Source organism: Dermacentor albipictus, chromosome 4 (assembly GCF_038994185.2).
Source record: "Dermacentor albipictus isolate Rhodes 1998 colony chromosome 4, USDA_Dalb.pri_finalv2, whole genome shotgun sequence".
Lineage (NCBI taxonomy): Eukaryota > Metazoa > Arthropoda > Arachnida > Ixodida > Ixodidae > Dermacentor > Dermacentor albipictus.
The window spans coordinates 54011513-54026772 of record NC_091824.1 but is presented as its reverse complement, the minus strand read 5'-3'; the positions used below and the strand labels follow the sequence as shown (position 1 = coordinate 54026772).

At 45.9% G+C, this 15260-nt stretch overlaps 1 protein-coding gene and 1 long non-coding RNA gene across 20 annotated transcripts in view; both read left to right on the top strand.

The window, feature by feature from the left end:
- LOC135909165 (uncharacterized) overlaps positions 1 to 15260 on the top strand; it is a 465689-nt gene that overhangs the window by 98129 nt on the left and 352300 nt on the right. The gene's annotated exons all lie outside the window — the stretch shown is intronic.
- LOC135909164 (uncharacterized) lies at positions 1755 to 6174 on the top strand. The gene is made up of 3 exons (XR_011514262.1): positions 1755 to 2610; positions 3577 to 3705; positions 5744 to 6174. It is a non-coding gene; the product is annotated as an uncharacterized lncRNA (long non-coding RNA).

Sequence of the window (15260 nt, the reverse complement as noted above, 5' to 3'; positions counted from 1 at the left end):
TGATTTTCTATTTTTGCGCTGCATTGCAATTATTGCATATTTTCACCACTTCTTTCTGTTGTGCCTACTAGGCCTTGAATGTATATAATAAATAAATAAAATGTGAAGTCATCACCGTCTTGTATGACGTCAGTAGTGATACAGAAGGTAGTAAATACAACAACATTAAGTATGAGCAATTATGGGTAAATAATGTGAGTAAGGGTGGAATAAATTGCATTAAGGTTCGTACAAACTATAGCACGGTGGATTACGGGAGATTAAGGTAGAATTGTGAAGAACACGTGACAATGTATGAACTAACGTATCATGGTCACGTGACAATTGCAAGTGTAGATGCGTGAAGCGATTAAGTTTTCCCATTCCTAAGTGACTGTCGATATTTCTTCAAGGATTCTGATGTTACTGGCGCTAAGGCCACTCCAAAAATGTATCATCCAGAAAAAGAACGCCCTTTCACTTACAATTCCATTATCATTATTTTTGTGCTCACGGGAATATTAACATGCAATTAAACACTTCTAGAAAAACTGCAGTAGCAGAGCGAAAACACGAGAGCAACTTGCGCAATTCTGCACTAATATTTCGGTGCCCTTAATAGCCCAACAACAAGTGGTGAAATGGAAGAAGCTGTTTGGATACATTGCTGAACAAACAGGGACGTGCTGTTGGACGAGCCTCTGCTGTACAATGGCATCAACGTACAATTTGCATGGTGAATCCATAAAGAAGACTTATAGAGGCGAGATCACGTTGGAAGTTCTCAAACCCGAATTTCCACGTACCTTGCCTAATTCATTCAGAGGTTTACTAAGCTACTGATCTGCTTTCTAAGTGCATCCTCAAATACAGCTTGTAAGGCTGAGCCTATATATTAAGGGCTGGTGTCGTCAAAGCTGTAATTTCTTATCCAGAGCATATGCACTTGCAAACGCAGTCTTCAGTCTCCTCATGAATGTTTACGCGTCGCTGTCGCACGACCAAGATGTGAGCGTCTTTATCGAGCCATGATATCGCTGAAACTACGCTGTGACCTCGCAAAGTTGCTTCGTTCGGACGCAGCGAATAACCTAATCGCACCAGCAGAAGAGCGCCGATCGTCTCGCTCACGGTCCCCATTTGTGTACTGTACCCTCAGTGATGCAGCACAGACTGCGCCCCCCACCCCAAAATAAAATGCCCGGCACGAAACGTAGTAGCAACTACCCGCCTCACCGCTCTAGTTAGAGACCACAACGAAGCAGCAGCAAACAGGCGGCCATGCGAGCAAGCAAACCTGTCAGAATAAACGTTCAATTTGCGCGGCCGCCCCATGCCCAATGAAAAGCGACCGGAAGTGACGGCCCACGCTGTACCATCACTTCGGCGCACGGCAGGACGGGAAGGCGGAAGCTGCGCCATCATGCTCGTTTTCGCGTGCGTTCGCGTCGCGCGCTGTGCGAAGTAATTTTAAACGTGTGATTAGTTTTGCGCGCGGGGTAGAAAAAGATGTGGCCCATGCTTTGTGTATTACTCGTGCCCCACATCAAAGCAAAGCGTTCGTACGCACTGGAAGATGGATCCACGAAGGCTGAAACGAGAAGTTGCAACGTGCCCGGTCGGTAGTACTGGCAAGATGGAAACTTTCAGGCAAGTGCCCCTGTATTTGGTATTTGTTTTGTTCGCTTTAGAAATATCTCACTGTGATCTCGTAGCATAATTCATAATTCGCTAATGTAAGAGCAAGAGCAGCTGCACTCCTAATAGGGCAAGTTAACTACCTAGATCGCGTCCCGTGTGACTAATGTTTGTCAAATCTACATCGGGCGTGGTGCGCCTGCATAGTTACGCTTTGTTTCTCAGCGCTTGAACGTTCATTGATGTGATTCTCTTGTGCGTTCAGCGCGGCTGCTTGTAATACGGTCGTTCGCACTTCAGGCAAATGTGGTTGACCACTTTTGCGTCGCGTAGAAAAAGGACTGGCTTAGCCACCTTTCGAAAGAACCGGCGTGGTATTGGTTCTCCCTGATGCGGTCGCGTGCTGCTGTTGCTGCTTGCCGGACGCCTTCAGCATTTTTTCGGCTCGCTTTGTCTGTGCGTCTGCGCGTGCTCGCGCTCGGCTTGATTTGTGTGTGCGTGCGTGCGTGTGTGCGCTCAGCTCAGCTCGCTTTGTGTGTGTGTGCGTGCGTGCGCTCGGCTCGCTGTGTGTGTGTGTGTGCGTGCGCGTGCGTGCGTGCGTGCGTTCAGTACATGCCGGTTTGTATGGGCCGGCGTGTTTGCGCGTGTCTAGTGCGTACGTGTTTTGTGAGTGTGTTGTCTGTGGGTCGCTGTGTGTGCGTGCACGTGTTAGCGTGTCTGCCTGCATGCATGTATGTGTGCTTGTTTGTGTTCATCAATGTACGCGTGCGCGCTTTTGTGTCTGCGCTTTGAGAGTGCGTATACCTGTGTGTGCGTGTGGGTGCGTTTTGTGTGCGTGCGTATGTATTGCATGAGGCCGGCAGAGTTTTACTCGCAATAAAACTCTTCCGATTCGGTGCAGCGAGTGTTCCCGCCTGAAAGACGAGTTTGGTTTCAAGCCACCCTGGACAACTGCTGTATGAGGCGCCGTTTCTCGGGAGGACCAGTGGGAAGGTGCCAAATATACGCTTCGTCCTTTTTCCTCCCATGCCCTGATGAATCGATATCCTTGTTTTTTATTGTGAAAGGAACGTTACATCCAGAGCATAAATAAATGATTAAGAAATCTGGTAGTGTGTTTCGCCATTACAATAATTCCGATCTTAAAGACGTGGATTTCCCATTAGCCCACATTTCTTTTGATGCAGACCACCGCTGAAATTGTTAGCGGCAGGTTATTCGAGACGTTCTACGTATATAGCAGTTGTCTTCAGGAGCTTTAATGAATTTTGAAAATTTGAAGTGTTGTGCTTTAGAGGTATCATATACAAGCTTAAGGTCTCCCGGTAATTTGCATGCCCTTCGAGAGCTGTCGCCTATAGCCCTATTGAAATTCGTAACTACAGTTTGGAGCACTGGGGAAGCTAGAAGGCTTGTCCTGGCTCTCGAGAAAGTGTTTAAGCTGGAGGTGTAGGTTGAGGAGTTTGGGGTTGGTAACACAAAGGATTTTTTATGCCTTAGCAGTAGGAGTGACACAGGATAAAAAAAATGTATGTATGTCAAGCACAGGAAGCTGCTCATGTGGTAGAAGCATGTGTGTGTGTGTGTGTGTGTGTGCGCGCCCATGCATGCGTGCGTGTGTGTGAATTCTACTCAAAAGGGAGTATGTGTGTAAGTGAGCTATTTCATTGCTGGTCTGTTTACCAAGAATTGGCAAGAAAACACAACAATCAATTTAACTTGAAATAATAAACTTCAAGGCGTACTGGCGACAGCAGCATACAAGCATGCTGCTGTGTGACAATCTTAATGCATGACTGCAACATCTCGAAGGAGGCTTGCTTCTTCTTCAGTAAGCAGCACAAAGTCCATATTCTTGGCTTTTCTCGTGCAAACCAAAACGAGGCTCATTGCCAATGATCTTGTCTTTTGCTCTAATAGCATTTGTTTATCTTGTACTTAGAGCGTCGTTTCTCGCAGGTCATGCAGATGGTAGCAGCAATTTCACAATGCCCAGCCTTGGCACCCCCCCATCAAGAGCAAGCCACTTGCGTTCGCCTTCAGACAGATGGTTAATGTCTTCTTGAAAGCGGTTGAGAAGACAACATTGTAAGTAGATATAGTTGTGTAGTGTAATATAATAAATCAAGTTATAATTTAAAACTCAGGCTCCTTGGCCGCCTAAGCTTGATATGATGTGCAGTTGTCTGTGGTTGTAAATATTGCCGATGGTACAGTGCATACTGCAGGTATGACTGCTGATCCAAAGTATACACTTGCATTTTCTTGATGGTGTTTCATAATGAGGATTTTCTTTGTGCAACAATATTCACAGAATGCCGGGGCATTGTAGCATCATATTCTTTATTGTGCATTCACTGCTAATTTCGTATGACCTTCCTGCTACCAATTTATTTGCTAGAAAGGAATATTTGTTTACTCTCTACAATGAGCTTGTTATTTGCTCATTGCATTACACTCTTCTACCTTTATTTATTCCCATATAATTATCAAAACCTTAAAATTTCAGCTGTTTTTATTTTGAATACAATATCAAAATCAAAATGCACTGGATTGCAATCTAGACTGCAAGGGATTTGAAGAAATTACAAGAAACCAGGACCTCTCGGGAGCGTTAAAAAAACGTTACCGCAGGTAATGCGCCTAGTTGTACTGAGCTAGCTGCTCACGAAAATTGCAAGCATATTTCATTTCACATAGTTTTGCAGAATATAGCAGGCCTATCATAGTCTCTGAGCACAACCTTACCTTATTTGCATCATGAAAATGTCTCATGCTTAATTTCGGACAAGTTTTGAAGAATGAATGTATCATAATTTTGAAACTACACAAAGTATTGGTTGAGGCTAGACAGTTTTCAAACGACTTGACCATGTTGAACTTAGCCATTACAGGACGGAAAAAAAAACATGCACAGGAGCACTCATTCAATGAAATGTGATGCTTGTGGTTATTTTCCACATGCAAAATGTACCTTTAAGCGAGAGAGGGCAGGTAGCCAATTTACAACCATTGTGACTCATGCGGGTAGTAGCAACACAGGATGAGAAATGGTTGTGTCTCTGAGGTTCATTGAATATGTGAAAACTCATACAGTACCCCCCCCCCCCTCCCATGAGGGGTAACCGTGCAATATGTTTTGGGCAAGAAAGACGATTGTTCTAGGAGACAAGAAATTTCAGGCTCTAGTTGAGAGGCTACAGAAAGAAGGACCATGTAAATAGTCACAGATTAACATAAACTGCATCGGAGTGGCATCACAGTTTAGAGCATGAGGAAGGATCATAAGTTTAAATAAGGGAATACTACTTGTCAGTCAATTGCCAAGCTAACCCATTGAAAGAAGGGGGCGTGCTCTAAGAAAAATAGTTGACAACACATGCTAAATTTTCGAGGAGTTTGCCAAAATGCCCATTCTTACTAAATTAGTAAATAAGAAATACACGATAAATTTTAGGATGCAGAAAGTGTCTAATAAACTGAATTGGAGAGTTGGATATTGTTGGGCTGGATGCATGTATTGCAGGGCAAATGAGAATGCAAGTGGGGATTCCCTCATTTTCATTTTGTGTGCACTCTCTGTAAAACAGTTCTCTTTGTCTCCTAGTGTAATAATGTTGTGTAAAAACAGTCATTTTTTAATGCCTTGTGCATTTCACTCTTAATGTGCCATATCCCGTAAGCTTCTCACCTGAAGTACTTATAAAGTGTAATGCAGATATATTGCAGATTTCATAATGTCAATTTTGTATTAAGGTCACATACACACTCTTGGACAAATATCTGTTGTTGAGAGATGTCATTGGTAGTCTAAACTTTATTCACTCTTTTTTTCTATGGTGAAAAGGCTACTGTAAATTTATGTTTTTGCTGCTGTATGTGCCTTGTGTTCACAATGACATAGTGGTTTAGCATTCACAGTAACATGCAATTCCTTAATTTGCAAAATAGAAACATCTACCTTTCACTTGTCTTGCCCGGTTGCCTGAGCGGTGCATTCTGCCCAGTCACATTAATTAAGTTTGTTACTTTGAGGAGCTTGTTGCTTTATCAAATTTTCCGCAAAGTACATGTGTAATTGCACGGACTGAATTCTCATGATTCTCTTCTTATTTTGCTAATGCAGGATGCAAGATTCCGGCAATGCCATGCGCTGCATTTATTGGTCAAGATGCTCAGAGAATGGAGTCTCTGCACCTCGTGGTTAACCGTGAACATTTCTTTTTCTTTTGGAAAGCTAAAGGCCATTTGCTGCATCACTTGCATTTTTGCAGCTCAGATGTGTACTATATTTTTTCTAATTTTGAATCAATATTGGCTGTTCAGTATAAAAAATGACGTACAGCGTGAAGGACAAGGACTGCGAGAGACACTCCACTGACTTTCAACAATATTTTATTGCGTTGCCACATCGTGTGTGTATACGCAGAGGGGTCATGCGCAGAAAATGAAAGCCAGTCACAAGGGGTGTTCTAACAGCAAGTCATTGTAAAAAGAACATGGTCACTTGAAAAAAAAAAACATCACAATTTCTATCTGTTTAGATACAAAATTTCACTAGGGGTCAGCGTGATAGAGGGGGCACCAACGCACACACTACCCAGTTTTCTGGTGAAATCAGCTTCAATAATTTACCGGGTGAGCTGTGTCTCGCTAAAACTTCCGTATCTTAAAGAGGGGCATGCAGCCGCATTCCCGGCAATGAATGCCCAAGTGGCCTTGAACAGTGTTATTGACGTTGTTATAGTGCTCTCTTAAACGATCATTTAGGCACCTGCCTATCTGTCCAATATATTTACTGCCTCAAAATGGGAATTTGGGAAACCACATTCGTTGCACACATCGTAAAACGTTTTCTGTGCCCGGCAGAGCAACAACTCTGACGTGATTTAGGCGCGTTTACACACTTACAGAGCCTTGCCCGCTTTTCCGGGGCTGAGAAAAGGACTGTGATTTTTTTAGCCTATGGGAGACATCATGAACATACGGTAGCACTGCAAACCTGTGTCTTTCAACCGGCTGGTTCCTTGACCGAGCGCGCTCATCATGTTTTGTGCACTTCAGACGCTGTTCCGCTATGGCTTAAATTAAGGCCAAAGGGTAGCCAACCCAAGAAAGGCAATCAGCCTGTGCAGCAACGCTATGTTGCATCTCGTGTGAGCAAGATTTATTGAGGCTGTGAAGGAGGCAAAGCTTCACAATATCTCATTTGATTTTGTTGGACAGACAGGCAGGCGCCTAAACAATCATTTAGGAGAGCACGATAACAACGTCCATAACACTTTTCAAGGCCACTTCGGCATCCATTGCTGGGGCTGCGGCTGCATGCCCCTCTTTGAAGGTACGGAAGCTTCAGCGAGACACAGGTCATCCGGGAAACTAAAGAAGCAGATTTCACTAGAAAACTGGTTAGTGTGTGCATTAGTGACCCCTCTATCGTGCTGACCCCCAGTGAAGTCTTGTATCTCAACAGATAGAAATTCCAATGTTTATTTTTTTCAAAAGACGATGTTCTTGGTACAGTCACTTGCTGTTAGACACCCCTTGTGACTCATATTCTGCGCATGCCCGCTTTTGTACAAATACACATGATGTGGCAACGTAATTAAATATTGTTGGAAGTCAGCGCAGTCTGTCATCTCTCGCAGTTCTTGTCATTCAAGCTGTACGTAATTTTATCTCATTAATTGCAAACTATCCCAAGAAACTACCCTTGTTCAGTATAATTATAATGTTTGATACAACCATTTGCTGGCAAATGTTAACAGTGTGATATTTAACTTGAACTTTTGCATGACTGCCTATGCCTGTGTTCTTTTAGTAACCAGAGTATGGCTAATTTATTAAACCATATTTGCTAATTTGCATGCTCACATGCTATAGCATGCTCTAATCTTGAATTACTGTTTCTAAGTGCAAATAATTTAGAAATTTACTATGTATTTTAAAACACTGTCCACATTTTGTGCTCAGCAAAATCGTTTAATCAACAGGCCTCCTACTGCACTTTGCACCCAGGCACTAGTAGATGTGGAATATGCACTCTTTTGATCTATAGTAAGAAAAGAACCTATTTTCAAACTACATATTGTATATGTACCAGTGCCTTAGAGTTACAAAACAAAAATTTATAGAAACTGGTATTGTAGTTAGAAAAACCGCTACACAGCACCTTTAGCCCACAGAACTCTCGTTTCACAGAAGAGGACAAACTATGTAGGCACTAAAAAATTCTACGTATTTTTTGTGCTCAAGTAATCTTGTTGGAAATAGAAAATTAGCAATAAGGCTCCTGGCATAAACCTCACTTAAAGCATGTGTATGCTTGGAAAGTATTGTTTCAGTCTGAAAAATGTTGGCCAGTTATGCTTTACATCGACTTTCCAAACTTTTCATAATGCTTTGCGATTACATTAGTGTACAAAATAACAGGTGTCTTGTGCGTTTGCTCTGCATTTCAATTGCTTCCCTAATTCACCTTTGCAATATGCCTTTTTTTTAAGGCATCAAAACTTGAATTTTCGTTCACTGGAGCCTAATACTAAAAATTTATTCCTTTATGTGACCCAAAACACTGCGAATCAACCCAGGCTCTTTCAGTGCCGCTATAAATAGTTTCTTCTCTAATAACAGATTTGATCAATACATATATTTTAGGTACCTTTGTGGGGAATGTAAATGTTCTTATACTTACCGATGTGTTTGGTGATTGTGCATGTTTATATTTCATGTGATTTATGTATATGTTGTACTCTGTATTGCAGCATGCAATAAATATATTTGCGTTTTCTTGAAAATGCAGCATATGTCTTACCAGTCTGTGTTGCATGTTATTTGGATATGGAAATCGTGATAACCTTGGTGTTGATATACATGCTCAAAAGCGTCAAGTTTGCTAGGTTGTATTTGTGCAGCGAAGACAGGTTTTCCAATATACACCATGAATTACTAATATGTAATGTGATCCACACGTATAGGTGTTGTGTATGCCCATCGAAGCTTCAAGGCCGGCTGTTCGACATTGCGTTTGGTAGCCGAACTTGAACCTTCTGGCACACGCAATAATTGCGCGTGGATCGCTGTACATAGTAGTAATTGAAGGCGTGTACTGCCGAATCTGCCTTCCATACACGCTAGAAATAAAAGGGTGTACACCCTTCCAACACCCACACAGATGGGTGTTAATTTGGACGAGCACCCTTACACCCTAAATTTATTTTGCTGGACACCCTTCCTTTAGGGTGCTATAGTGGCACCCCAACTGTAGGGTGTAGACAACAGCACCCTTAGGGTGCTCGTCTGGCGACAAACTGATTTACACCCTGAAGGGTGTTAAAATGTTTAATGTGTGGTGCGCGGCAACCGGTGTTCTGTCGGCGATGTCACCACTGTCACATGCCATCGTACGTAGTTGACGAGAAAGGCGATGAGGTCGGAGACTGCGCAGTAGCACATCTATCGGTCGACGAGACGGTATCGTAGCAGATAGAGGGAAACAGGCTGGCCTGATAACGATGGCTTATGGGCTGTTAGATACGGGAACTTTTCCTGGCGTCCTTCCAGTTCACCAAAGCACATCGAATCGCCGTCGCACCTAATTACGGTGCGCAGAAGCTAATCTACCACGTTTCCGAGGCGCAGCACGTCCAGACAAGTGGGCGTCCCCCACCTCGTGCGCCGCATGTGGAGCTATTGTCCCACTGCTTGACGTTTCCTGAAAGTGAAACTGGAGCCTGGCACGGTTCCAGGTAACCTGCGTCCCGAGCAAAGCTGCTTTGCGGCTCTGAAAGGTCGCTCGAAAGCAACCCGTCTCCCTCCGCTGAGCCGCTTGGAAACGCGGAGGGAACGACGGCTGTAATTCCCCGTTGAACCCTGGGAGCAACCCTCCATCCCCTATTGTGACGGCCCTTGCAGACCAGAAGGGCATTACCGGGGGCAAGTTATCCCTCGGACAGTGAAGCCCATGGAGCGACCCCTAGAGCCGAATGTGACCATTGGCAGAAAATGACGACACCTGAGCGGGCTCGACGATTGGCCGAATAGGACGGGATCTCGAGACACCGAAGTGGTTAAAAGCCAGAGACCGGGAGCAGCGAAAAGGCATTCCTTCATTCATCTCTTTTAGGCTTCTTTTTATTTATTTATTTATTTGTTTATTTATTAGTACACCCTCAAGACCCAGAGGGCGTTACAGAGGAGGTGGGTACAATGCAAATACAAAACAAAACAATAAAAGGAATTTACAGGAAAAAACAACAGTTTGCAGCTACACCAGTAAGTGTTGAGTAACTGCAGACTTGGACAACAGGCCGCAGCATCCGAGCTGCTGCTGGCCAGCAATGACTTTATTACTGTTAATTTGTATGTATTCTTGCTGTAAATAATGTAAATAAACCTCAAGTTTTCATCTCAAAGTCCTCCTCAACGACGGCCAACTCCCGCCTTCAACGGCAAGGTCCAATGTCTGGGGGGCAGCGGTGAGATTGTCATCCACAACCGACAGGGCACAGGCAGAGGCGCGCTGGATGCTGGTGTTGAGGGTGTTGGTGGAGCTGTGTCGCGTAACGTGCCATCAGCGCCAGGAAGAGGGCAGTACCTAGCGCCGTAGAATTGCAGCATAGCCTGTCGTAGTCAGTCGTAAGGGCGCGGGCCAGGCGATGGAAAGCTGAGGCGGATGTGGAGATCCAGTGGCAGGACGTCTAAGGGTACTTGGTGCTTGGGCTCTTAGATCGTGATGAAGTTCAGCTCCAAGGATGCCTGAAAGTGCTCGAACCATGCAGCGACGTAGCTTGAATGGAACGGTGGTAGTGGTGGGATGAACTGGGGCTCGGGCCAGGGAGCTATGGGAGCGTGTCGCTTGGTGCAAAGCGGGTGTTGGTGCAAGCGCCTCACCACTGGATAGGAAGTCGTGACGGCGGCCCACGAGCCTTGCCATCGTGCCTGCGCTAATTTCGGCAGAAATGCGAATGCGGTGAGCGGAGTGACAGCTGCGGCGACTAACTAGCACGCTCTCAGAACAACACTGCGCATACCGAACTTCCGCCTCGAGCGCGCGCCGCCCTACTTTGTTAGAGAGGTTTAGAGTAGGGGACCCAACCGCTTGGGGCCGCAATGAAATACCGTCGAAGCCATTGCGCATGCGCGAGACGCAAACTGCCTTTGGATTTTCCGTCGAGCACACTATTTAACTGATTTAGTGGGAGCCCCAAAAGCTGCTCCGAAAGCTTTGCGTCAACAAACATGGTGGCATCCATCGAAGCGTCGGCTCTAGCCTAGCACCAAACTGGGCTCCATTCTTGGTAACGCGTAAACTTCGCAAGCTAGGAGAAGTGACTGCCGTTATTGCTTTCTCTCAACTAGCGTGTGTAATGAAGATAGGTTCATTAGACGCCGCTGATTCCGAATTCTATCGTCGACTTCATGGCTCCTAGGCCTTACACAGATTACTTTGGCTGGTGAAGGCACGTAAAGTTGGTTACTCAAACTAAGCGCAACTAATTGCTTCGAGCTAATAGAATAACCTGTATATTATAAATCAAGGCGAAAACACGAAGTGCCAGAAAGGCATCCCTGCCATCCATCAGGTCACACTGCATGAGGAGGTCTGGGCCGTGGATCTGGCGCACACTGACTCCGGCCTGTGCTGAGGGCAGACGTATCACGAATGAAGACTCAACTAATTTGATCGCAAAGGCATGCGATCATTCTCTTCTATGCTAGTACGAGATATCAAGGGATGCGTAATAATGAACCAGGAAATATAGTTCGTCTTGAGCACGGCACTGAAATACATAGATGACAAAAGAAACGTATGCATTAAATTTACATTTTGAAATCGTAGGGTTACACTACCTACAGGCCTTTTTTATGGACCTAACATTCTGTAGCTTTATTACACATATCATTATCAACAAGAAATTATTTTTGAGATTGAGTTGACGTTTTTTTTAGTAAATGTGGTGCGATGAGCGCTCAAAAAATTAAGACCAATGAATCAGCTGCAGAGTTCGCTTTATTTGAACAGTATTTCTGTATCATATCTTTCGTAGCTATGAAATGTGCAATAACCGGATCTGGACTTGTCAAAAATGCCCATTTCCTTTTTTTATGCGAAGCATATTACGAGGGCTCAACCCAGCTCCTCAGGCGCGGCGGTGACCATGAAATCACGTGACACCGTGACGTCACGACAGAGGAGAAGTGGCTTTGGCTCAACTCTTGCAAGACGGGCTGGGTGGGAATCGAACCAGGGTCTCCGGAGTGTGGGACGGAGACGCTACCACTGAGCCACGAGTACGACGCTTCAAAGCGGTACAAAAGCGCCTCTAGTGAATGCGGTGTTGCCTTAGAAACGCGCTGTTTCTAAGGCGTGCGTCTCTTGCTCAGGCGCACATTTCGTTGCCGCTCCGAACGCTGCTTTGCTCGACGCTCACCGCGTCCAATGCGGGGCGCGTAGTCGCTGCCCTGTAGCCCATTGTCTTACACCCCTTGGCGGGTCGACGGGAACGCTGTCGCGTTCCACTCTTGAAGGCGAAGAAGTAATGCATGAGTTGTTTCTTCGTCTAGCCGAACCAAATATAGCCAAGCAACAGCAGTTCACCAGGCTAAACAGTGGTTCAACAACTAAAATAAAGGCTAGTATGCTTCGCATCCTGGGCTTAACCTTACCTAAGCCACAGCCATTTTTTTTACAAGGGAGCTGTTAGAACTTCGCTGGGTTTCTCCAATTGACGTTCGCAGCTTCGCCGAGCTAGGAGAGAGAGAGAGAGGGAAATCACAGTATAAAAATAGCGTCGCACAGCATAGCGACACGGCGAGGGTGGGTGGAGCCTAGCGGGGGAGAAGGAGCGGTGCGGCGGGGGGCGGGGATAAAGATGGTGTGACGTCATTGCTCTCCGATAAAAACCTGCGCGCTCGCTTCGGCGGATTTCAGGAAGCTATCAGGAGCGCGGCGTCGGAGCTAGCATGCATCAGAGCTAAGCCGCAGTGGTTGCCGCCCCGTTGCGTCGGTGCAGGTCTGGCACATGACACCGACGCATATGGCGTCTCAACAAATCGCTTCTGTTGGGGCGTGCGCCTCATATCGCGCGCCGTCGCAACCTAAACACTCCACATAGGAAGACGGCATGGATTTTTCCGAAACCTTCACTTCCCCCAGCTCCGCTTGTCTATGATGTTTGCGATAGCAGAGCCACGCATATTTTTTTCATTTATCAGTAAAAACTCGGCCATCAAACACATCATGGTTGTTGATAAACTGGGTAACTAGAGTACATGTGGGAGGCGCAAAATGATAAGCTTATCGCCAAAGCCAATCTAATAGTTCACTTTTGCAAAGTCAGTGTGAAGAGTCGTATGCCTGGTTTTCAACCAGGGCGAGCCTCAAAATTACTTAAATTATATTCTCCTGCGTAGTGCAACGAAACCACATTCTGGTCGTACGGCACGACGTAGCTACTGGCGTAATCCAGATCAATTTTGACCACCTGGGTTTCTTAAACGTACGCCTAAACGTAAGTAGATTACGTTTACTTTATTTTTTCATTTCGCCCTCATCGCGATTCGGCTGCCGCAGCCTGGATCTTAACTGCAAGCTCGAGTTTAGCAGCGCAACGCCATAGACAATAAGCTACTGCACCGGGTCCCAAGGCGAGGCTCACAGGTGCACTTGTAGGGAAGGCACAGAGAAGAAAATTTTTTCTGTTACAGCATACACGGTCCCTCGAATGAAAGGAGCCTGGTCAAGAAGACGGTAATGGTACCGAGACATGCCTGGAAGAAATTATATTCAAGTTAAATGCATAATTAAGTTTTCTGCTTACAGATTCGTTATGGCTCCTTCAAACAGCGCATCCTACGTCCTTATCTTCCTCCTCCTCGAAAGACCTACGCACTCATTGAACTTCCCACCAGACACGCGAAGCCCACAAATGCGCGATTTGACAAAAAAAAAAAAATCTGATAAAACGTCTGCATGTATGCAAGAGTTGGGATTCTCAATTTAGCGAAAAAGGAAAAAGCGATAAAGACGACCAGTGCCATGCGTCGTAACCTCTCACGTTTATTTTTCTTTTTTTCTAAGAGGCGCATAAGTGAAACGACGCTTATTCTATCCATTGCATCCCCGTCGTTAACGGCAGAGGTGTCTGTGTTTTCGGCAGTGACGCAAAGCTTAACATAAAATACACGAAGCCTAGATTTCGATGGATTCATTCATTCATTCACAAACCTTTATTAGAGTCCTGAAGCCCGGTCTTCTCAGACCGAAGTGGGCAGCGTCCACGTCGGCACCGCCAGGCCGAGCCTTATGGCGTCATCGTGGACCCTCTGGACAGCCCGTAGTTGATCTTGACATGAAGAGCTTGACATCATCTTGTGCCAGTAACGCCATTTTTCTTCGGGGTAGGCGAGAGTCGCGGGACAGCCCGCCAGCATGTGTCTGATGTCAATGATGCCATCGCACATGGTGAGGGTGGTGGTGGTGGTCATATTGAAGCAGGCGGGGTTAAACTGGCATACATAGCCGGCAATTGTTCCGCCTGATCCTCCTTCGAGTTGAGATCAGGGGTGATGAGGGTCACCAGGTGTCGATGAGCCCCAGGTTTCGCAGGAAGGCTATCAGCAGTCGTCGCGCTCTCTTTCTGAATGCCGTGGGCCCTCCGGGGAAGACGTCTTCAAAGGTCCTGTGGGTAAGACCGCTCTTTTGTAGGTTGTCGACCATCGCTTTTCTTTCTGTGTCAAACTGCGGGCATAGCCAAATTAAATGTTAGATGTCGCCAGTGTCACCACAGAAAACACACACTGGGCAAGCGCGAAGCCCAGTCTTGAATAACCAAGCTGGGGTGTACGCGGAGTCGGTCCTGATGCGGTATAGAAGCGCGGCTTGTTCGCGTGTAAATCCATGAGTCACACAGGACTCGTGTGGATTCTTGTGCATCTCTCTAAAGTGAAGGCGGATTGGACCCTTAGGCTTTTCAAAAGTTTTTGGAGCTTTCACTTTTGGGACACATGTCAGCGCTAGGCGTGCAAGGGCGTCAGCTTCCTCGTTTCCATCAATTCCTACGTGTGATGGAATCCACTAAAACCTCATGTTAAATCCTTTGCTCGTTAGGTCGTCAATCAGTGCCAGAGACTGCCTTGTAAATTTCTGTAGAGGTAGGCCCCGATGTAATCTTTGCAATGCTGACTTGGAATCCGTCAGCACAACGACATCTCGTGCAGAAAAGGCCCGTAGTTTCCGCAAAGCCGCGGTGATTGCGGCGCTTTCTACTGTTGTAGATGAAACTACGCGATCCAGTCGGCCAGAACACGACACATCATGGGATGGTATGCAGAATGCCGCTGCACAGCTATCTGTTTGTGCGCACACCAAACCGTCTGTGTACACTTGTAGACGGTTTTGAAACACAGTGCTCAAGTGGTCCAGCACAATAAACTTTGCTTCGGCAGTTGAAATGGCGCGTTTCGTCGGTAGGTTGGGTACATTGAGGCTGAAGGTAACGTCCGAAAAAGACCATGGGGGGGTCAAGGCGACTTCGTTTAGGCCATTCCAATACTAAAAATTGGAATGTGTTCAGCGCCGCATGGAAATTTGAGCGAGTTTGTGCTCTTAGCCGCCGGAGAAGCGCCGTGCCTGCGCGTGA